The sequence below is a fragment of the Brassica oleracea genome, chromosome C3, assembly GCF_000695525.1.
Source record: "Brassica oleracea var. oleracea cultivar TO1000 chromosome C3, BOL, whole genome shotgun sequence".
Lineage (NCBI taxonomy): Eukaryota > Viridiplantae > Streptophyta > Magnoliopsida > Brassicales > Brassicaceae > Brassica > Brassica oleracea.
Window position 1 is genome coordinate 53,717,671 of NC_027750.1, and position 19,152 is coordinate 53,736,822.

Sequence of the window (19,152 nt, forward strand, 5' to 3'; positions counted from 1 at the left end):
TCATCTTTTCTTAAATGTGACTTTAAGACCATGCTTCATATGAAGAATAAAACCAGGAAGTGGCTCGATCTTGTGTCCTTTAACCACCTCAATGTCATAGTTTTGTAATATCTCCACCACTATTATCATCAAATGAATCATAGCCGTATGCTTACCGAGACAAGTTCTTGGGCCGGCATTAAACGAAAAGAACTTGTAGGACGGCTCATGTCTCAGCCCTCCCGTCTCTGAAACCCATCTCTCTGGCTTAAACTCCCATGCGTCTTCCCCCCCATATAGCTCTCATCCTCCCCATTGCGTAAAGAAAGATGATGACTGTAGAGTTTGCATCCACTTTATGCCCACTTGGAAGCATGTCTGGCTTTATAGAAGTCTTTCGTTGGAATGGAGCTGGTGGATATAGCCTCATTGTTTCATACAAAGTTGCATGTAAGTACACGAGCTTGTCCAAGTTCTCTTGGTCGTATCCGGTTCTTGGTAGATTCTTGTTGATTTCTTCACGAATTATTGTCGTCACTTGAGGATTTTCAGACAAAAGCCAAAAGAACCAAGTAAGAGCTGAGGCCATAGTGTCTCTTCCCGCTACGATGAAACCCACGAAAACATCTCTAGGGAATTTATCATCAATGGGATTCTTTTTTTTTTTTTTTGATCAAACAGACTTGCATTACTAAATAGAAGTTCACCCTCCACGAATGGAGGTGGTTACATAAATAGCAAGGGCTGATTTTGCCACCAAATCAGCCTCCACATTAAGGTTTCTCGAAATGAAATTAAAGGAGATTACATCAAAGAAAGACATAAAGTGATAGATATCAAACATGATACCGAACAGTTCAGGTTGGATCCCCCCCTTCTTCAGGAGATTGATCAGGGAGAGGGAATCAGAACGAACTACCAGGGATCGGACGTTTGAATAAACAGCAAGGGCGACCGTCCGATGAATAGCGATGGCTTCCGCCATTAATGCTGAAGAGACATGGCTGTGAGCTTCCGAAACCTCTGGAAGGTTTCGAGCGTTATAGCCTGAAAAGACTCCTCCAATGCCACAAGCTCCCGACACTGGATTCCAAGCTGCATCAACATTGCAGACTAGACTGTCCGTCGGGATTGGTGGAGGAGGATCAGTAGCGCGAGGTGGGAGGCGGTGAGAAGAGGAGCTCGAGGATGATGCTTGCGCGTCACTCCATTCTTTTGCATCCTGTATACTCTTCAGCACTATCTCCTTAGCTGGGAAGGTTTTGTTGTCAAAGACGCTCTTGTTTCGTGCTTTCCATAAATTCCAAACAATCCATGGCCATAACGGATCGCTTAGCCCAGTTGGTGGAAGGGGAGTGTACGACTTCCCGAGTTTAATAAACTCAGCCATTGAAGGTGTAGAAGCTATAGGTCTGCAGACAATCGGACTGAGGCTCCACACTTCCTCTGCTAGTGGGCATGTGAGAAAGACGTGTAAGTCATCTTCGGGAGCTCTACACTTGCAATTAAAGCTCGGGAATCCTCTTCTCTCCAGATTAGAGCTCACGGGTATGGCTTTCCTAACAACTCTCCATAAGAAGTCCTTCGGCTTGGGACTCGTTTTAATATTCCAAATGTCACTTAGCCAATTGACGGGATAAGTGATCTCTTCCTGTGGCCTGCATGATGTCATACCGACTCCATACCCAGTCTTTGTGGAATATTCTCCTGATTTTTCTTTCAGCCAGATCATAGTATCCGGAGATTGAGTAGAACTGGTTTTTATGTGCAAAATAAGATCCTCATACTGAGGTAGCGTGCCTCTGATTTTCTCTATACTCCATCTGTTAGTGAGCGGGCACAGGAGGTCTTTAACCTTCAAAGATTGCTCGGTTTGGGTAGGCGGTCCCATCGGTTGGAGGGGGGACTCAAAGGAGATCCATGGATCACCCCACACTCTGATTGACTCTCCATCGCCAACTACCCAACTCAACCCTTTCCTAAGTATTTCCCTTCCGGCAAGGATACTTCTCCATCCATGAGACGGTGCAGCTGGTATTGAACATTCCATAAATGACTGGTCCCGACAGTACTTACCCAATAGTACTTGAGCCAGCAGTGAGCAAGGATGTTTTATTAATCTCCATCCGATTTTTGCAAGCAAGGCGTCATTAAAGGTTTCAATATCTCTAAATCCAAGACCTCCAGCATACTTCGGTTGTGTCATTGTTTCCCAAGATACCCAACACATCTTTCTCTTTTCCGGAATAGAATCCCACCAGAAGCGTGTGAGAAGGGACTGAATTTGCTTGCATAATGAAACCGGCAGTTTGAAACAGGACATCGCATAGCAAGGCATAGCTGCTAAGACCGCTTTGAGCATCACCTGTTTACTAGCTCCGGAAAGAAACCTTGCGGTCCAGCTCTGCGCTTTCTGCCTAATCCGGTCGAGAATGGAGGCAAAGATGTCTCTTTTTCGACGTCCAAACTGCTCTGGTAGCCCAAGATATTTACTAATACCTCCCTCCAAAACAATCCCCATTGTTTCTTTGACTCGATCCCTCACAGCTACCGGTGTTTTAGCCGAGAAAGTAATGGATGACTTTTGTGGGTTGATTTTCTGTCCTGATACCGCTTCATAGATCGATAATATCTTCACCAAGGCTGAAACACAAGATGGTTTTGACTGGCAAAAAAACATCATGTCATCAGCAAAAAGGAGGTGGTTAATTGCTGGACATCCTCGAGCAACTCTCACCCCCGGTATCGACCCATCCTCTTGACCCTTAGCACACAAAGCAGAGAGAACTTCCGTGCATAATATAAAAATATACGGTGAGAGCGGGTCACCTTGTCGCAGCCCGCGAGATGGCTTGACTGATCCCTGAGGTGCTCCATTTATTAAAAAGGAGTATGAGACAGACTCGATACAGATCATGATCCAAGATATCCATATTGCATCGAACCCTAGCATTTCCAATACTTCCTAAACAAAGGTCCACTCAATCCTATCATAAGCTTTGCTCATGTCCGTTTTCACAGCCACCGAGCATCGCTTCTTAGCTTCAGACGTTCGCAAATAGTGGAGAGTTTCATGAGTGATGAGCACGTTATCTTGGATTGCTCTTCCCGCTACAAAAGCTGATTGCGTGTTCGAGATTAGGAGGGGTAGCAGTGGTTTTAGTCTCCTGGTGAGGATCTTTGCAATAATCTTGTAATGGGTGTTGCATAAAGCTATTGGTCGGTACTCATCAACCGTCCGAGCTCCTGTCACCTTCGGTATAAGCCTAATGTGGGTCTCATTTTGCTGGGGATTCAGGTGACTCGAGATGAAGAAGTTCCTAACGTCTCTTATCACATCAGGTCCCACAATATGCCAATAAGATTGGTAGAAGGTAGCTGAAAACCCATCTGGTCCCGGGGCCTTGTTTCCGTTAATAGATTTCACAGCATCATGAATTTCCAAATCACTCGGTATGGCAGTCAACGCGGCATTCATCTCAGGAGTAACTTTCCGCGAAAGGAGTCCTTGAATTTGTGTAAAGGAGTTGTTGCCATTTGATGTAAAAATGCGAGTGAAGTAGTCAGAGATCACTCGAGCAATATCTGTTTCTTCATAGACTGCGCCTCCCTGATCATCCTCCAGAACCGGGATAGAGTTGATAACTCGTCTCGTTCTAGTCGCGGCATGAAAGAAGCCGGTGTTCCTATCCCCTTGCTTGAGCCACTGGATTCTACTACGATGTTGCCAAAATTGTTCCTCCGCCATGTATGCACTACGTAGTTCAGCATTTAGATTCTCAATGAGAGCAGTATCTGGAGTTGGGCTCGACAAAGCCATCTCGAGCGCCTGTTGGTTACGTTTGATGATGATGTTACTCTGTTCTTGTTTCTCCTTTGCCCACTGAATGATACTCCTTCTGCAGGCATTTAGTTTTGCTATCACAGTATCAAGTAGAGAAGAGTTCCATGATGCTTCAACTAGGCAAGTGACTTCTTCCTGTTCCGTTAGAGCTCTATTGAACCGGAACATGCCTTTCTTCTTTGTTCTTTCGGAGTTGAAGTAAGACATTAAGGGCCTGTGATCAGACCCCTCAAAGCGTAAGTATCGACATCTACCCATGGGAAAGGCTTCAGACCATGCACAATTCCCCATGGAGCGATCCAGTCTCGAGCGGATGAAATGAGTGTGACGGCTTCCACGCCAAGAGAGCTGCTCTCCTGTATGATTGATATCCCATAGACCGTTTGTTGCCACAAATGATCTGAAGGCGGTGAAGGACCCTTCAGGTCGAGTTGGTCCTCCGTTCTTTTCCGTGTTGTTAAGGATGTCATTGAAATCCCCGGTGATAAGCCAAGGGTCCTGCCTTCCCTGTCCTATCCCGTCTAGCTTGCTCCAGAAAGATGTCCTGTTTTCATGAGCAGGGGGTCCATATATGAATGAGACAAAGGAAGTGACTCATTTATACACAATTCTTGTGTCGATAACGTTGGGAGAAGATTCAAAAACCGTGATATCAGTGTCATCATTCCATAATAGAGCAAGACCGCCACTAAGGCCTATTGGTGGAACTGAAAAGTAGTGGGAGAAACGGAGACTTTGAAGTTTTTTATTAATGAACTCATCATCGTTTTTTGTCTCCATGAAAAACATAACATTAGGAGCCATATTCTTATGGATCTCCTTTATACGCCGGATTGTCTGGACGCTCCCAAGTCCCTGACAATTCCAGCTTAGAATAGCTAAGGAAGAGAGCTTTGATGGGGCCGAAAATCCACCCCACCTCTAGTAATTCCCGGTATAAACACCGTAGTTGGTTGCCATTCTTCTTCCTCAGTCTACTGGACACTGCATTGCTAGTTCCTGCCTTATTACAAGGTAGAGTGGGATCTTTATCGACCACCAGCCGCCTTTTGGTTACTGTAGTTGAGCGTGCTTCAGTTGGTTTTCTTATGCTTTGTATCAAGCGCGGGCTTCTAACAACTCTCCTTGGAGTCTTAGATACCTTTCTCTTGCCCGCTGCCTTGCTATGGGGGGCAATTGGGATTACTCCTCTTCGCGTAGGCGGGGCCGTGATACTTGATCCCAGACGAAGAGTAGCAGGCAACCTTTCCTCAGAGAGCGGTTCCATGTTACCTTGATCAGTGGCTGCCTCAGTTGCTCTGTTATCATTGAGTTGTAAGCGACCAGATTCAAAACTCGGAGTTCTCCTCGCTGGTTGCTCTGCTGTGGCAGGTGGTTCTGATATGCGAGCCAAAGCAGATCTTCGCTCTTTGGAACCTGAAGTAGTACCAGCTGATGTGGGGCCTAAGCGTTCTCTCAAGGTACGCGTAGGTGTGATCTCACCACTTTGGACATTATGTGGATATGTTCCAGGGTTGTTTGGGGTATCGCCTCGTGTTTCAGGTGCAACAGGTTGCGGCATAGGAATCTGGCGAGAGGCAGAAGAACCAGAGCTGGTTCGATTCCGTTCCACAGCCTGATACTGAAATGATGGTCTTGATCTTGCAGTTCTAGATAATATAGAGTGCTCTCTGGTCTGATTTTCCTTTTGAGCGTAGTATCTTCCACTATCAACTCTGCTTACTTCTCTCCTTGAGTAAGAGCGGCTATCAGAACTTGGTTTAAAGGTGGTCCGAGGAACATCACTTCTATTATATCCTCGTCTGTCATCATGCCGTTTTTTCTCCGCCTCGATCCTTTGAAGAGCAATACACTGCGTAATACCCAGTTTCCTTTCTTTCGGGGGTAGAGCATGACTGGGCCTGTGGGGGCAATCAGATTCCTCATGGAAGAGGGAAAAGTACGAGAAGCAGTGCTTCTCCAGTTTGATATATTCAAATTCCACTTCGGTTACATCTTCAGTGGGGAGCTCTATCTCTATTTTCATGATCAAAGGTTCCAACCCATTAACCTCCACCCAGATCTTTGCTTCCTTTTCATCTCTAATGGTACAGCTACCAAGCTCTTTTCCAATAGTGAGAATGGTGCCTTCATGCCAGTAGTGCAGTGGTATGCCATGAATCCTAACATTAAAGGAGATTTTTGAGGGGAACTGATCTGACACTGTGGGTTCCCATTGTTGTAGTAGTAGCATCCATCTTTTGTAGTGGTATGGGCCCTTCTCAAGAACCTGGAAGAGTTCCGATTCTGTTTTAAACTTGATCTGAAATTTATCAAGTCCTAAGACACTTCCTTCTATTCTTCCTTCGAGATTCCATATTTGAGTCATGAAATCAATAACAATTCTATGTCTTTGAATCTGAGGATTTGTAACTCTTCCAATAATTGTTAGCCTGTTGGCTTCAACCAAATATTCATTTTCATTTGCCGGTATTCGCACCGGAAGTCTTTTAGGAGGCTGGTCAGCGGGAGCCTGCCCCTTTCCTTTCTCTGATCTACTGAAGCGTCTCGACATTTCGATACCAAGATAGTAGATCTGGATATTTATAGGTAGCAGAAAAGATTGCTCTGTAGAATTATTGTTGTGCGCAGTTAATGCAAGAATTATACCAATCCAACTTGTAGATGTGACCCACTTGCCAAGATCTTCTCAAAGTAGTTGTGATAAATGCTCGGACTTGAATGCGCTGTAATATTGTCGACACTGAGAGATCTCAGAGGTTATAACAACCCAAATGACTACACCCTTCTCTAGAACTCCACCATAGCTAAGGGATCCAGTATCAAAGAAGAGGATGACTGATAGGTACCATCAGGCTTACGTGCGCAGGAAGAAGAACAGAGGAAGTTTAAATGAAGGTGACGTGGAGGGAGTCGTTGAGAGTTTAAAAGAGTTTGGCGAACGTTCTGAACCTTTCAGAGGCTTTGCAGTTACGGATGAAATTCAAGACTGAAGATCAGCTTATATAGAGAATTCAATTCCTTTATTCATTTTTATGCTTTGATGTTGTATGTTCGTAGACGACATGAGTCTTGAGCTCCCGATCGCCATGAGATCGATGGATTGAACTTGTATTCGTTATGAGAGTACTTGTTTAGTTCATACCTCAAAGTGTAAACGTTTCTGGAGATTTATAATACAAGAGTTCGTGTTCGTTGAATTGCGAGTATCAAGACTCTATCATTGGTGCGGTGAAAAGTTTGTATACGGCGGCAACGATGGCGGCGATACCTCCGACGTTGCGATCGGGTGAAGAAGAGGATTTTGACGATGTGGAAGCGGAATGGAAAGCGCAGGTTTACGAGCTGGCGCAGAGTGTGACTCGATTGACGAAGGAGCATACAGTTACGAATTCAACGGTGGATTCGCTTCAATCGACGATGAAGGAGCTAAATTCTTCGGTTCAAGCGATGATGAAATCGATTGGGAAGATGCCGTTCCGAGAGAGTCCTCCACCTTCGGAATCTCTACGACAACCGTCTCAAGTATATCCTTCTTTATCGGAACGAGATGGAAGTTTCCCGCTAGGTTATCGATCTGAGGGATTGAATTTAGCGAGTCGTGAATCTATGTTAAAAAAAGTGGAGATGCCTTGTTGTGATGGTTCTGGTGTTTCTGAGTGGATTGGAGATATTGAGTACTTTTATGCTCTTGGGAGATACAGTGATGAGGCGAAGATGGATTTGGTTCCATTGTGCTTACAAGGAGCATTAAAGAAGTGGTATGGTTGGGTGAGACGTCGAGGGGGTTTTCAGAGTTGGAATGATATTAACCAAAGGTTGTTGATCAGGTTTTCAGAATCAATTGATGATGAACCAGAGACGAGGTTATTTGCTTTGAAGCAGACTAGATCAATCACTGAGTATGTATCTGCGTTTGAAACATTGTCAGCTCAGGTTCCGGGATTATCTGATCATTTGTCAGAACGAATCTTCTATAATGGTTTGAGCACTGAGATGAAAGAAGTTATAAGGATAAAGGATCCTCAAGGGTTACAAAATTACATCTCAGCAAAGTATGTTCTGCAAAGTGGTTAGCAATGTGTCTTCTTCAACAAACAATACTCAACGACGCCAGTATTCAAATGAGAAGCAGACAACAGTGGCGTCGAAATGGCAATCTAATGATAAGCACAAAGGTGATACCTTGCCACTTAAGGACATTTCAAGTCAGGGTCAAGCTTCTCAAATACCACGCCAGAAACATTCCGATGCTGAGTTGGATGCGATGAGGAGGGCAAAGATTTGTTTCAAATGTAAAGCTCCATGGTCTCGTGCTCATGCTGACGTCTGTCCTAACAAGGAATTGCGTATTTTATCTTTACTAAATGGTTGGGAAGTTGAAGTTTTAGATCAAGAGGATGAGGTACTTTTTTGTGACGACGTTAAACAGGGACAAGAGTTGATGACTTTATCATACAATTCTTTTCTTGGGATTTCTTCTCCAAAGACAACTAAGATGCGAGGGAGAATTAATCATAAGGAGGTAATTGTCATGCTCGATAGTGGAGCATCCCACAACTTCATTTCACCATCAGTTGTGAAGAGGCTACATTTGAAAGTTTCTGCAGATTGTAGCCTAGATGTGTTGTTAGGGAATGGAGTAACTGTCAACGCATTGGGAGTATGCCGCGCAGTTAATTTTGTTCTACAAGATACTGACTTCACATCAGACTTTATCTCCTTAGAACTGGGAAGTGTTGATGTCATTTTGGGTGTTCAATGGCTGGAAACCTTGGGTAGATGTGAAGTTGATTGGAAGCAGCAGGAACTCACTTTCATCTACCGAGGGGAGAGAATTACTTTGTTGGGAGATCAGGAGTTACACAACAGTAAATTCTCTCTCAAGTCATTGGCTCCTAATCGCTCTAGTGGACTACCTGGAAGAGAAGTGCAGTTTTCTGCTACAACAATGACATCCTTAGTACCAGATATAATTGAAGAACTCCCAACTGTTTTGGATCGTTTTACAGACATTTTTGCTTTACCGGTGGGCTTACCTCCCATTCGTGGGCAGGAGCACGCAATTACATTGGTTCCTGGAGTGTCTGCAGTTTCGGTTCAACCATATCGTTATCCTCATACTCGAAAGGTGGAGATGGAAAGAATGGTCAAAGAAATGTTGGATTCAGGGATTATCAGACCGAGTATCAGTCCTTTCTCCAGTCCTGTGCTCTTAGTCAAGAAAAAAGATGGTGGTGTACGTTTTTGTGTTGACTACAGAGCAGTTAATAGGGCTACTGTTCCAGACAAGTATCCAATACCTGTGATTGATCAGTTACTAGATGAATTACATGGCGCTTGTGTGTTCTCCAAATTGGATCTCAGATCAGGTTACCATCAAATCCGCATGAGGGAGGAAGATATAAACAAGACCGCTTTTCGTACTGTGGAGGGTCATTAAGAGTTTTTAGTTATCCCTTTTGGCTTGACTAATGCTCCTGCTACATTTCACGCATTAATGAATAAGATCTTCAAACCATTCCTCCGGGACTTCGTTTTGGTTTTCTTTGATGACATCTTGGTGTATAGTAAATCAGTAAGCTCACATCTTCAACACTTGGAGTTGGTTCTGCAAGTTCTTAGGGACCAGAAGCTATTTGCGAATCGGAAGAAATGTTCATTTGGTGTCTCTCAAGTGGAGTATTTGGGGCATATTATTTCTCAAGCTGGAGTAGGAACAGATAGTCAGAAGACAGCTGCGATGAGTAACTGGCCGACACCAAAGTCTGTTAAGCAACTGCATGGCTTTCTGGGGTTGACAGGGTATTATCGCAAATTCGTGAAGGATTATGGGACTATAGCTCGCTCTCTGACATCGTTGCTGAAGAAAGAGATGTTCTTGTGGTCTGACGAAGCGCAAAGAGCTTTTGAGCGTTTGAAGCTTGCAATGACTAACGCTCCTGTTCTTGCCTTACCTGATTTTACTAAAGTGTTTGTGGTGGAGACTGATGCTTCCGATTTTGGTGTGGGGGCTGTTCTAATGAAAGATAAGCAGCCAATTGCTTATTTTAGCCTTGCATTAACGGAGAGAGAGCAGAGTAAACTGGCGTATGAGAGGGAACTTATGGCAATTGTCATGGCAGTAAGGAAGTGGAAACATTATCTTTTGGGCAAGAAATTTCAGGTTCATACAGATCAGCGAAGCATTAAGTTTTTGTTGGAACAGAAAGAAGTTAATATGGAATATCATTGGTGGTTGACTCGTTTGTTGGGATTTGATTTTGAGATTTTTTACAAGCCTGGATGTGAGAATAAAGCAGCAGATGGTTTATCACGGTGTATGGCAGTTTCTTCCTTATTATTGGCATTAACTGTTCCTCGGATCATTCAGTGGGAAGATTTGTATCGTGAGATTGCAGAGGATGTGTCTATTCAGAGTATAATATCGCAGTTGACATGGAAGAGGTTGGTTTCAAAGAAGTTGACGGTGATTGAGGGGAGATTATGGTCGAAGCAGAGGTTGGTGATACCAAGGACATCTCGGTTTATTGATTTGATTCTTCATGAGTGTCATGATGCTAAGGTAGGTGGGCATTCTGGTGTGGTAAAGACACTAAAGCGTATTCAGAATTCTTTTACTTGGAAAGGGATTAAGAAGCAAGTTCAGACTTATGTTGCTGAGTGTGAGGTATGCCAGACTCATAATTATTCGACTCTTTCTCCTGCGGGGCTACTACAACCCTTGCCTGTACCAAACCGGATTTGGGAAGATATCAACATGGATTTTATCGAGGGATTACCAACATCTGGGGGAGTGAATGTTATCTTGGTGGTGGTAGATCGTTTAAGTAAAGGAGCTCATTTTATTGGGTTAAAACATCCTTTTACTTCTGCGGATGTTGCGCGGAAATTTGTTGAAGAGATTGTGCGTCTGCATGGTTTTCCAAGCAGTATTGTTTCCGATAGAGATCGTTTGTTTTTGAGTAACTTTTGGCGTGATTGTTTTAAGTTGGCTGGGACGAGTCTGAAGTTCAGCACTGCCTTCCACCCTCAAACCGATGGTCAAACAGAGGTTCTTAATCGTTGTTTAGAGACTTATTTGCGTTGTTACGCCTCGGCTCATCCGAAGACATGGTCTCAGTTTCTGTGTTGGGCGGAATATTGGTATAATACTTCCTTTCATTCGTCTCTGAAGGCAACTCCTTTTAAAGTGATGTATGGTCGCGATCCGCCTGCATTGGTGATGTTTGAACATGGCTCGACTAAGAACTTTGATTTGGAGGAGTCTCTATTACAGAGGGATGTGCTGTTGCAGTACTTGAAGGAATGCTTATTACGAGCTCAGGAGTTGATGAAGCGTCAGGCCGACAAGCATAAACGTCAGGTGGAACTTGCAGTAGGTGATATGGTGTATCTCAAGCTTAGACCGTATCGTCAGCAGTCGGTATCTCGTCGTTTCTGTCAGAAGCTGGCAGCCAAGTTTTATGGGCCATACAAAATACTTGAGAGGATTGGCAATGCTGCGTACAAACTGGACTTGCCGGTGGGGTCTCGCATCCACCCAGTGTTTCATATCTCTCAGATTAAAACGGCTTTGGGGGATCATGTGGTAGATTCTTCTTTACCTCCGGTTTGCTTGGGAGAGAAGTTTGATGAATTGTTTCCTTTGGATGTTTTGGCTAAACGTTTTGATGTGAAGGGTCGTTTGGAGTTATTGGTGCATTGGAAGGACAGACCTTCGACGGATGATTCTTGGATGTCTTCAAGGGAGTTTGTAGCACGTTTTCCTTCTTACAAGCTTGAGGGCAAGCTTGGTTTCGATGTGCGAGGTATTGATAGGTACCATCAGGCTTACGTGCGCAGGAAGAAGAACAGAGGAAGTTTAAATGAAGGTGACGTGGAGGGAGTCGTTGAGAGTTTAAAAGTGTTTGGCGAACCTTCTGAACCTTTCAGAGGCTTTGCAGTTACGGATGAGATTCAAGACTGAAGATCAGCTTATATAGAGAATTCAATTCCTTTATTCATTTTTATGGTTTGATGTTGTATGTTCATAGACGACATGAGTCTTGAGCTCTCGATCGCCATGAGATCGATGGATTGAACTTGTATTCGTTATGAGAGTACTTGTTTAGTTCATACCTCAAAGTGTAAACGTTTCTGGAGATTTATAATACAAGAGTTCGTGTTCGTTGAGTTGCGAGTATCAAGACTCTATCAATGACCTAAGCAGGTGTTCTGTAGGAGAAGTAAAGGAGAGGCACATGAAGTCCTGGGTGACCCGCCGACGACCGTCGGGGGCTGAACCCGAGTGAACTACGGTCAGATGTGGTGGTCGGAGATGAGAACTGTCTATGGACCGTTGGTTACTTCTCTAAACGGAAACCTTTTTGAAAAGGAGACTGAATTTTACAGGGAATAAAAGACTGAACGGAGAATAAAACACTGGTTAAAGGATGGTATCAAGGAGACCAGCGGTTAACAAACTTTCTCAAAAAGCGTGTCTGGGAGGAAAATCGCAGGAGAGAGAATTTTGTCGTTCACTCACTTGTTCTATCATCAATGGGATTCAAGAGCTCGTACTTGGTTGTGTCTAGTTTTATGAAGAAAGTTAAAACATCCTCATGGTGACTACTAGTCCCTTGTTGTATCTCATCTCTCTTAGATGATATATATTTTGCACAAACACGATCAATTATTGCATCAGCTTCTACCATCTTCTTCTCTGGTCCAAACCCTAACCACTTTTGGAGGTTCCGCATGAATCTTAGTGTAAAATGCCTATATAAAATCGCTTCCGCAAAATCGTCTAATGCTTTAACGAACTCATTTTCACGCAATTCAATGGAGAGAGATCTAGATCAGACCCAGTTATCGTAACTAGGGTAGTGTCAAACGTAAATCTCCGGAACACATCTTGTAAGTCCACGACCGTTCCTGCCTCTGATAAATGATTGAAAGAGGCAATAACACTAAAAGCTTGAACAAAGCTTGAAGGAGAAGACAAAGTTTTCTTTGTATTATTCAACTCCCCTTTTTACAGACTGATATTATCCTGCTCTTATACACTTGAGCTAGGTTCAGATAAGACAACACGTCAGCATACAAGGGAATCAAATCTGTTAGCTAGCTGTATTTGCTGAGCTGTGTTGATCGTACTGTGACATGAACTTTGCGTTGCTTGACCGTTGCAGTAGCTCTGTTTATCATTTAGCTTCAGGCCCATCTTGTTGTGTTGTGTCTTCGGTTGGGCTTGGGTTTTCACATTGAGCAAAGCCTCTGTCTTTGGCTCATTAGTGCTTACACATCCCCTCAAACTTGTGGCGGGAGGTTCCGAGACACCAAGTTTGGACCGAAGATGGAGGAACGGTCGTTGCGGTAGTGATTTTGTAAAAATATCTGCCAGCTGATGTACTGCTGGTATTTGCTGAACTACCAAAGCTCCAAGTGCAACACGTTCACGCACATAATGAAAGTCTGTGTCAAAGTGTTTCGACCGGTTGTGGAGTGCCGGGTTTGCTGTCAAGTAAACAGCAGACAAGTTGTCACAGTAGAGTCTTGGAGTGACTGGTATTGAGACTCCCATCTCACCAAGAAGAGCTGCAATCCATTTCATTTCACAGGCTGTGGTGGAGAGAGTACGATACTCGGCTTCAGTTGATGAGCGAGACACTGTTGGATGCCGTTTTACGGACCACGATATGACATTTGATCCAAGTAGAGTGCAGAAACCTCCTGTAGACCTTCGTGTTTCTTTGCACCCAGCCCAGTCGCTATCACTGAATGCTTGTAGAGTGACATCTGTGTTAGCGTTGAGGCTGATACCATACTGATATGTTCCTTTGAGGTAACGCAACACTCTCTTCAGGTTGGTGAAGTCTGCAACCGTGGGAGCATGCATCTTCCTGCAGACGTAGTTAACCGCATATTGTATGTCAGGTCGGGTCAGCGTGAGATATTGTAATTTACCAGCCAGACTCCTGAAGTATGTAGGATCCGAGAAGAGCTCTGTTTGTCCTGGTACTCTATCAAGCTGAAGAGGTAATGGTGTGATGACAGAAGCGCATTCATCCATTCCAGCATTGATTAACAAATCTTTCGTATACTTCTCTTGACTTAGGAACAAACCCTCTCTAGTAGCTTGAACCTGAATGCCAAGAAAGTAGTGAACTGTGCCCATATCCTTCATGCGGAACTGAGTGTTGAGACTGTGCAGGAGCTTCTCTATCAACTTTTCATTGCTTCCAGTCAACAGCATGTCATCAACATATAATAACAAGTAGATAACATCATTTCCATGTAGATACACAAACAGAGAGGGATCTCGGAGAGTGCATTTAAAACCAAACTCGATTAGGAACGTGCTGAACTTGTCGAACCACGCCCTTGGCGATTGTTTCAAACCGTAAATTGCTTTGCGCAGCTTGCATATATGATTTGGTATATTTGGATCAGAGAAACCTGGAGGCTGCTTCATATAGACAGTTTCCTTCAAGTCACCATTGAGAAATGCATTCTCAACATCAAGTTGCTTTATATTCCATTGCTTGACCGTTGCAACATGTAGCACTGATCTGATGGTTGCCGTCCTCACAACTGGACTATATGTTTCCACAAAATCAATTCCTTCTTCTTGATTGTTTCCATTAGCCACTAACCGGGATTTGAGTTTATCTTCTGTACCATCAGCCTTGAGCTTTGTTTTGTATAACCAGTGACATGAGATGGGATTGATGGTGGGATCAGGGGGTACCAAATCCCAAGTATGTGTGACCTTGAAGTTGTTCATCTCGTGTTTCATTGACTCTGTCCAACGTTCATCTTTCAGCGCAGCAGCTGTAGACTTGGGGACAGGGTAGCTAGTCTTGACTGTGAACAAAACGTAACGAGGATTTGGTTTTCTGATGCCTTCTTTCCCTCTGGTAACCATAGGGTGTGTGGGTATTGGAGCAGCGGCAGGACTATCATTTGATGAGGATGTCTGAGACGAAGCTGGTGACGGTAATGGAGGGAAATCATTCTCGTTGAACATATTTTGTTGTTGTTCAGGTTCAACAGCTGGAGCCACATGAATAACTTGAGGAAACAGCGTTGGTGTGTCGTCCACTATGATCTGCTCAGTTTCTTCAATAGGCTGAGGTTGTAAAAAACTTGACTGCCACGCAGACAACAGAGGAGTAGCCAGTGGAGACTGATACTGTTGATACTCTGCAGTGTAAGGATAGTTAGCTTCTTCAAAGAGAACATGCCGGCTGATGTAAACTCTACCCGATGGGGGATGAAGACATCTATAGCCCTTGTGTTTCTCACTGTAACCAATGAAGACGCAGTGTAATGACTTAGGATCAAACTTGTTTTGCTGGTAGGGTCGCAACATAGGGAAGCAGCTGCAGCCAAAAACTCTGAGAGAGGTATACACTGGTGGTTTTCCCACAAGCACTTCATACGGACTCTTGTGATTAGAAAGAGCAGACGAGGGCAGGAGATTACCAAGATACACAGCAGTAAAGAACGCCTCAAGCCATAGTTGATGAGGAACCTTACTTTGATACATCATAGCCAAACCAAGCTCAGTGACATGGCGATGCTTGCGTTCTGCTAGTCCGTTTTGCTCCGGCGTGTGCGGACAGGACATCATGTGTCTGATACCACAATGTGCCAGATGACTGAGAAGTTGTCGACTGATAAACTCACCCCCTCTGTCAGATTGAAAGGACTGTATTTTGAGTTCAAGTTGATTTTCAACCAGCTTTTGAAATCGAAGGAATACACTGTGTAAATCAGACTTAATCTTTAAAGGGAACAGCCATGTAAATCTTGAGAAATGATCGATAAAAATTGCATAATATCGATATCCTTGAGTTGATACAACCGGAGAGGGTCCCCACAAATCACAATGGATGCGTTCTAGGGGTCTCTTTGATACAAAAGAAGAAGAGGAAAAAGGGAGCTTAGATATCTTTCCCATTTGACAAGCTTCACACAAACGAGAAGTTGTCTTATTAACTACTATGGCCTTATTCTGCGTGAGGCGTTGGAGAATGTCTAGATGAGGATGGCCCAACCTCATATGCCAAACAGTATCAGTTGTAGCTTGCTGCCTTGAAGAGTAGTAAGCCATAAACTTCATGTTCTCCAACACATACAGATCCTTCTGCCTACTTCCTTTTGTCAGCAGCTGCCTTGTCTGTTTATCCTTAACAACAACACCATCAGAGTCGAACTCAATAGCACAAGGATAGTCAGAGGTGAGTTTAGATACAGACAATAAAGACTTGGCTATATCCGGGCAAACAAGCACATCATTCAAGAATATATTACCTTGGAGACTAGGTAGCACTGCAGACCCAACATGAGTGATAGGAAGAAAATCCCCATTACCTACAAGAACTGTGTCCTCTCCAAGGTATAGCTGAGAGTTCTGTAAGTTTGACGTGGAGTTGGTGATGTGTGCAGAGGCACCAGAGTCGGCATACCAGTCATTGTGGGGATCAGAGACTCTCATAGCAGCAAAAGCACCAGGGTAGTCGTCAGTCTGGTACGAATGATCAAACCTCTTGTAGCATTTGTAAGCAGGATGACCAAACTTGTTGCATATCTGACATGTTGGTCTGTTATCTGGGTTGGAGCTTCCTCTGCCACCTCCTTGATTGATTTGCTGAGGAAAACCACATCCTTGAGTAGAATAGGAACCGCGACCTCGTCCTCTAGCGTAAAGGCTAAAACTATATACGAAGCAACAATATGAAATATTAATACACATTCAAGTTCCAGCTTCACTTATGACTAGCATGAAAAATCACATAATCAGCACACACGATGAAAAATCACATAATCAGCACACACGAACACACACAGAGAAAAAGACTGCTTAAATAATGTCATGACTTTGTTTCTGAATTCTAAAAGCTTGAACAAAGCTTGAAGGAGAAGACAAAGTTTTCTTTGTATTATTCAACTCCCCTTTTTACAGACTGATATTATCCTGCTCTTATACACTTGAGCTAGGTTCAGATAAGACAACACGTCAGCATACAAGGGAATCAAATCTGTTAGCTAGCTGTATTTGCTGAGCTGTGTTGATCGTACTGTGACATGAACTTTGCGTTGCTTGACCGTTGCAGTAGCTCTGTTTATCATTTAGCTTCAGGCCCATCTTGTTGTGTTGTGTCTTCGGTTGGGCTTGGGTTTTCACATTGAGCAAAGCCTCTGTCTTTGGCTCATTAGTGCTTACAAACACGTCATTGAGCTTGCGTGTTGTGATACTCATTGAATCCCTCTGAAACCCTTGATGACGGAGCAGGGCCTGGTAACACTTCTTCAGCTTGCTAGCTCGGTCGGCGTCTGAGTTGATTATCCCGTCTCCGCAAACTTCAAAGATCTCTTGGAACTCTGCACCTTTGATGTAGTTGGAGAAGTTTGAGGTCACTATATGCTGTATATTAGCTGGATCGACTGTGATCAGTACATCTTTCCCAGCAAACCATGGTCCCTTGAATGGGAACGTCATGTTAGAGTTCTCGAGAACCTCAACACTGTCATTTATCCGGTGGATCCTCACAAGCAAACCTGGAGTCATCCCATAGAAGGGTCAGTTCCAGGGGTAGCTTTGAAGGGTTTTCTTGATGTGCAAGTAGCCAAAGGTTTTCTTGTTGAGAAAATAATAGACGATAAAAAAGCAAAAAGAAGCTAGGAATGCTCCAAATAAACAGATAAACGCCATTAGTTAAGTGATTTTCGATTTTGTGTTGAGAGGATAACATAAAAATGAAGTTGAATTATGCACACATGATACGTAATATAACAACAAGTCGAGTTCACTACACTTCTATAACAAGGCTTTACCTCTTAATTCACATTGAATCTATGTTTGGATCGTTTAATCTAACAATCATCGAAAGAACGTGCTGGACTGTGAGTGTCTCTCCTACATACACGGATCACATTAATAACATCCAGCGCAAAAAAAAAATTGAGTGTTTTTTATTGATGAACAAGTTACTAATGAGATTGCGTAAGAAAGTTAGAAGAAGAGATTTCTTGTTGAGAGAGTAATACCATGGGTTTATGTATTTATTTAGAAGCTAGTAAAATTGAAGTGTTCCTAGTTGCTTTGTCGACAATTTAGCATTGTAATGAGAGTTTCTTGATGATGAAGTAACTTGCATGAAGAGATTTCTTGGTAAGAAAGTAATAACATGGGGTTGATCATGATGTCTTGAAGAGGAGCTCGCGAAATTGAACTGTTTTTAGTTGCTTTGTCGACAATTTAGCATTATTATGAGATTTCCTCGTATATGACTATTTTGTACATTTTTTTTATAATTATTGTTATATGAAATTTTATGCATATACAATTATTACAGTCTATATATTTAAATTTATCTTTGATTTATTGTATGATTTACTGAGAACCTAACTCATAAATGGATTTTTTTTTACCTTTTTTTGTTTCTTTTTCATATTATTCACCTATATAGATAATATTTTATGAAATTGTTTTTTTTGGTAACACGATGAAATTGTTTTAAAAAGTCAGTTCATAGGTAATTAAAATTCACGCGTTACCAAAAAAAGCAACCATGAAAGTCTCAAAATTTCTTAAACGAATGGTTGATGAATCAAAGATTGATGAGGTTTATATGAATTTAGGTGATTTGGTTTTCTTAAATTAATTAAGAAGGTGCGCTTTGTAAGAACAACGAAGTATCTAAAGTAATCCATCTCACGAGTTCCTCTCATATATATATCGACTATCCTAGTAGTTATAATCAAAACCAGCGGGTAGCATCGAGATATTGACCGTAAACTTTATCCCTTATATATTAAAATAGAAACATTGTAGTTAATGCTTTCACACCAAATTGGACACGTGTCCATTGGAGAGACACCCTCTAAAAAAAATTTCCTTATTCACCGGTTCTGTAAACAGATTTCGTAGAGAATTTCCTTACTCTCCCAAAATAAAACCAACTACATGTATCTATAGCTTTTTCAGGAAATTTTGCTATGAGTTCTCACGTAAAGCTAATGCTTCAGAGTTCTTTCTTCTTCCTTCTTAATTACCCACCTTTTACTTCAAACTCACTGTTATAAAAGAAACCTTCGGAGTTCTACGTGGTGACTGACTCAGGAAACGACGACCCAGTGACCCCTAAGCCCGGAAAGTTAATACACGATGTGGTTCGAGACGAGCCGCTCTGGATCATCTTCCAACGAGACATGACCATTCATCTCAAATCAGAACTCATCATGAACTCTTTCAAGACCATCGATGGTCGTGGCGCGTCCGTGCACATCGCTGGGGGCCTTGCATGACGATCCAGTACGTGACCAACATTATAATCCAC

At 43.0% G+C, this 19,152-nt stretch overlaps 1 pseudogene; it reads right to left on the reverse strand.

Annotated features, from left to right (window-relative positions):
• Nucleotides 1–17,525, reverse strand: LOC106330928 (annotated as a pseudogene).
• Nucleotides 17,526–19,152: the final 1,627 nt, after the last annotated feature.